Here is a 6000-nt window from a genome sequence, read left to right on the forward strand (position 1 = left end):
ATTTTCAGTGTGACTGGACCGGATCCTCTCATGTGCCACTCAGGTCCTCACGGCCCCACTGCTTCCTGCAGCACTGCTGTGAGACGCTTTGAAGTCGGCTCTGACAGCTTCACATGGAGGCCGTCTGATGCCGTCTGTCTGGGGCCCACGTCCGGCTCTCTTGATTGTTTTGCAGGGATCTTCTGACACTGTGGCTTAGGATGCCCACTGGGTCATCACTTGCAGCCCTAAGATGTGGGAGAGCTCATGACCTTGGGGCCACCCTTGATTAATGGTAGGTGGTCATCCAGAAATTCATGCTCTCCCTTCTGCTTGCTGGGAAGGTAATTCTGAGATGCATTTTCTAAGCTTCTTCAGAAAATCTCGTAGGACTGAGCACCAGTCACCCACAGCAGTGACCCAATAATATAAGGGTACTTCAAAGAGCTTGTGGAAAAGTGGAATTAAAAGATGAGTTGCTGTGGTATAGTGGGTAAAGCTGCTGCCTGCGATGCTGGCATCCTGTATGGGCATCAATTCGAGTCACGGCTGCTCGGCTTCCAATCCAGCTCCCTGCTAGTGCACTTGCGAAGGCAGTGGAAAATGGTGCAAGTGCCTGGGCCCCTGAAACTGTGAGTAGCTTCTGGCTGTTGGTTTCAGATCAGCCCAGCTCCTGCCATTGTGGTCATTTGGGGAACAAACCAGCAGATAGAAGATCTCTCTCTCTCTTTCTCTCTCTCTCTCTGTAACTCTGCATTTCAAATAAATTAATTAATTAAAATAAAAAAGTTTATTTTGGTGCCAAAAATTTTTGAAGTGTTTACAGTTTTTTCATAATTGCATTTTTCATGAACTTTTTGAAGACCCTTCATATACATGGATTTCAGAACTTTTTGTACCAAAATAAGCTTTTTAAAATTTTTTATTTTTATCTGAAAGGCAGAGCATGAGGCAGGGGGAGAAATCGCTTCCACCTACTGGTTCACTCCCTAAATGGTTGCCCCAGCCAGATCTGAGCCAGGCTAAAGCCAGGAACAACGAGCTCCATCCTGGTCTCTCACATAGGTGGCAGGAGCTCAAATAGTTGTTCCGTCTTTCACTGCCTTCTCGGACATATTAGTAGGAAGCTGGATTAGAACTGGCATTTCCAGTGTGGGGTGTTGGTGTCACAGGCAGCAGCTTAACCCACTACACCACAATACCAGTCCCTTAAACTTATCTTTTACTTCCATTTTCCATGAACATTTTGAAGTACCCATGTACATCCTTATATTGCTCTTCTTTCTCCATTTTCCACTACTTCATCATTCCCTCTGCGGTGCCAGCATCCCATATGGGTGCCGGGTTCTAGTCCCGGTTGCTTCTCTTCCAGTCCAGCTCTCTGCTGTGGCCCGGGAAGGCAGTGAAGGGTGGCCCAAGTGCTTCGGCCCTGCCCTCGCATGGGAGACCAGGAGGAAACACCTGGCTCCTGGCTTCGGATCGGCGCAGCGCTGGCCGTAGCAGCCATCTGAGGAGTGAACCAGCAGAAGGAAGACCTTTCTCTCTGTCTCTCTCTCTCACTGTCTATAACTCTACCTGTTAAATTAAAAAAAAAAAAAAATTCTTGGGGTCAGTGCTGTGGCACAGCGGGTTAATCCTCTGCCTGTTGCACTGACATCCCTTATGGGCGCCGGTTCGAGTCCTGGCTGCTCCTCTTCCAATCCAGCTCTCTGCTGTGGCCTGGGAAAGCAGTAGAAGATGGCTCAAGTGCTTGAGCCCCTGTACCCATGGGGGAGACCAGGAAGAAGCTCCTGGCTCCTGGCTTCGGATGGGCGCAGTTCCGGCCATTGCGGCCATTTGGGGAGTGAACCAGTGGATGGAAGACCTTTCTGGGTCTCTCCTTCTCACTATCTGTAACTCTACCTCTCAAATAAATAAATACAATTAAAAAAAAAAAAGAAAGAAAGCAAACTCTCAGGATGGGATTCTAAGACTAGGTCAGTTACTTCAGCAGATGTGAACAAAGGAGGAAGGGAGGCATTTGCTTGTGTGGTCACTGTATCCTTCCAGTGGACTGGGACTAATAAGGGCCGAGGTGTTGGTTAGTGAGTGTTAACTGCCTGCGAAATCTTGTGAAAAGAAAATGATATGTGTTCCTGTTGGCCACGTAATTCAGGGTGTTCTGTGAAAGCCAGAGTCCCTCCATAGCACCCTTTAAAGAAAATCTCATTTGCAAATGCAAGGAAGACCACCAGCCATCAGGTGCAAATCTAACAGTGAAGGCGGCAGGGCCGTGCAGGGGTTACTTGCACAGCCGTGGCAGTCTCTTCCTCTCTGACAGTCAGCTTGTGACAGGCAACAGGGGGGCACGGACAGAGAAATGGGGACAGTTGTATTGGTGGGCCTGGAAGCTTGAACCCTTAGGTGCCCTTGGACTTGTGAGCTGGCAGAACAACATCTTGCAGTTTTCTAGAGAGGGCAGCCTGCTCGCGCCCTGAGTTGCTGCAAAGGTGCTACATGAGGCAGTTGCATCACAGGATGGCACTTCTCAGGTCTGGATCAGTAACTCCTGATGCTGGACTTCACAGTCCCAAGGTGGGGAAAGTGGAGAAATTCAAGGTGACTTCAAAAGGCTCATGGAAAATGGAATTAAAAAGTAAGTTTATTTTGGTATAAAACAATTTTGAAGCCCAGTCATAGTTCTTTCATTATACATGTTTTGAATGAATTTTTGGAGGATCCCTCACACAGCCCTTCATCAAAGTGGATGGGTTACACTATGAATAAACTGCAGATTCTGGTAATGCAGGAGTCTAGGAAACAAGTGTGGGAGGAGATCTTGAAATGTTGGGTTGGGGCCCGTGATGTGGCGCAACAGGTTAATAACCTGGCCTGAAGCACCGACATCCCATATGGGCACCAGTTCGAGACCTGGCCGCTCCACTTCTGATCCAGCTCTCTGCTATGGCCTGGGAAAGCAGTGGAAGATGGCCCAAGTCTTTGGGGCCCTGCACCCACGTGGGAGACCTGGAGGAAGCTCCTGGCTCCTGGCTTTAGATCGGTGCAACTCCAGCCGTTGCGGCCATCTGGGGAGTGAACCAGTGGATGGAAGACCTCTCTCTATGCCTCTCCTCTCTCTCTGTAACTCTAACTTTCAAATAAATAAATAAATCTTAAAAAAAAAAAAGAAAAAGAAAGTGTTGGATGGAAGATAAAGCTTGATGGGAGAGTGACATAGGAGCACTCACGATGCTTCCTGTTAATGTCCTGACAAGGCTGTGTGGAGCTGTCCCAGTGCACTGCAAGCATGGTGTACAGAAGATATGGTGAATGTGCCAGCATGGTGGTGTAGAGGGTAAAGCTGCTGCCTCCGATGTTGGTATCCCATTTGGCTGTCCATTCGGGTCTCAGCTACTCCACTTCTGACCCAGTTCCCTGTTAATGGCCTAGGAAAGCAGCAGAAGATGGCCCAAGTACTTAGGCTCTTTCCACCCGTGTGGGAGACCAAGATGCAGCTTTTGGCTCCTGGCTTTCAACTGGCTCAGTCCCAGCCATTGTGCCATCTGGGGAGTAAACCAGTGGATGGACGAGCTCTTTCTTGGTCTCCCTTTCTCTCTGTAACTCTTGACTTTCAAATAAACAAATAAATCTTTAAAAAATAAATAAAAAGAAGATACAGTGTGATACAGAATCTGTTCTGTATATTATTGAGGACAGGGTCAGAAAACTGAGGGACAGCTGGTTAGGATGTTATTTGACTTATATCCTTAGCTCCCCACCACCACCAAATGTTGAGAACTGGCAAGCAGAAGCTGATATCTACCATGGTAATAAAAGCCACTAGATCTCTCCTCTCCTCTCCTCTCCTCTCCTCTCCTCTCCTCTCCTCTCCTCTCCTCTTTTCTCTCTCTCTCTCTCTCTCTCTCTCTCTCTCTCTCTCTCTTTCTCTCCATCTCCTGACCTCTGTCTCTCTCTTTTACACTCTCCTTCCTCTTTTCCTTCTTTGCCCTACAGTCTGCCAGGTTTCCTCCAATAAACCCTTTCCCTTAAAAAAGAAAAAAAAAGAAAAAAACCCACTAGATATGAAGAGCAAATGAAAACTAAAATAAATGGGAGAAAGTAAATATTAAAGACCAGAGTATAGGTTGAAATGGAAAACAAAAACAATAGAGAACAATCAATAAAACTAAAGATTGACTGGGCAGATCAATAAAATGGATAAAGCTCTAGCCTGATTGGTCCGTGATAGAAGACACAAACTGCCAGTGTTGGGAATGAGAGTGGTGACATCACTATAGATTCTACAGATACTCTGGATACTAGGGGACATTGACCATGTACGTGTAAGTCTGTTTCTACACTTTCTGTTCTGTTACGTGGATCTGTTTGCTTCCTCTAGACGAACACCACACTGTTTTGATTATTATAGTTTTATAGTATGGTTTGAAGACAAGTACTATAAACCTAACTTTGTGGGTTGTAGTTTGTTTCAAAGTTGTTTTAGCTTTGTGGTTCCACGAAAATTATAAAATCAACTTGTCGTTGTCTATAAACATGCATACATGAACGTACACACACATACACACATACAGACGGCTGCTGAGGTTTTGTTTGGGATTACATTGAATCTGCACACCATTTGGCAGAGAATTGACACCTTAACTATGCTGACTTTTCTGATTTATGAACATAGCATCTAACTCATTTAGGTCTTATTTTTTCCTTTTAAAACAATTTATTTATTTAGTATTTGAAAGAGACAGAGATTTCCCATCTGCTGGTTGATTCAGCAGATGAACAAAGCTAATGCCAAGACTTCTGAACTCATTTTGGGTGGCAGGCACTAAAACACGTCAGCCATCACTGCTACCTCCTAGAGTGTGCCTTAGCAGGAATCTGGAACCAGAAGCAGAGCCAAGACTCAAACCCAGGCACTCCGATATGAGATGCTGACATCCCAAGCAGCATCTTCACCAGTGCAGCACATGCCTGATCCTAGGTCTTCTTTCATTTGTCACAGCAATGTTTTGTGCTTTTCAATGTAAAAGTTTTGTACGTCTTTTGTCTATTTGATTTCCAAAGATTTCATTTTTTCAATGTTATTATAAGCAGTATTGATTACTGTTTTTCATTATTTGTTTTATTTGAAGGACAGAAATCTCCTATCCACTTGTTCACTCCTCAGCCAGGGCTGGGTTGGTCCAGGCTGAAGCCAGGAGCTGGGAACTCAATCCCAGTTTCTTATGTAAGTGGCAGGAACCCAACTACTTTAGCCATCACCTGTTGCCTCCCAGCATGCACATTAGCAGGAAGACAGAATCAGGAGCAGAGTTAAGAATCCAACTCAGGCACTCAGTTTTCCCTTATTGTTTTCTTAATTTCAATTTTTGATTATTTCATTGCTAGAATATAGAAATATAATTTTGTGTTTTGATCATGCTTAGTGCATCTTTGCAAATTCACTTATTATAGTGATGGAAATTTTTGTTGTTTGGATTTTCTAGAATTCTCTACACAGATGATCATTGTATATGCAAATAAACATGGGGGTGTATGGCTACAGCAGCATAAGCTGCCACTTATGATGCCCACATCCTGGGTTAGGGTGCCTAGGATTTAGTCCTGTCTCTACCTCTGCTTCCAATCCAGCTTCCTCCTAATGTGCCTGGGAGGCAGCGGATGATGGCTCAGGTAGAGTCTGCCACACACAAGGGAGACCCAGATGGAATTCCTGGCTTTGGCCTGGCCCAGCCCTGTCTGTTGTGGACATCTGAGGAGTGAACCAGTAGATAGAAGTTCTCTCTCACTCGCTCTCACTCTCTCTCTGTTGCTGTGCCTTTCAGTCGAATAAAAATGCATACACTTTTTAAAAAAAGACTTTAACTTTCCCTTTTCCAAACTAGGTATCTTCTGCTTCTTTTATCTGACCTTATTGCTGTGGCTAGACCCCCAGTATGATGTTAAATGGAAGTGCTGAGAGAAGACACCCTTGCCACGTCCCAGCACGCAGGAGGAGTGTTTTCCTTTCACCATCAGGTATAA

The sequence above is a fragment of the Lepus europaeus genome, chromosome 20 (genome assembly GCF_033115175.1).
Source record: "Lepus europaeus isolate LE1 chromosome 20, mLepTim1.pri, whole genome shotgun sequence".
NCBI classification, from domain to species: Eukaryota; Metazoa; Chordata; class Mammalia; order Lagomorpha; family Leporidae; genus Lepus; species Lepus europaeus.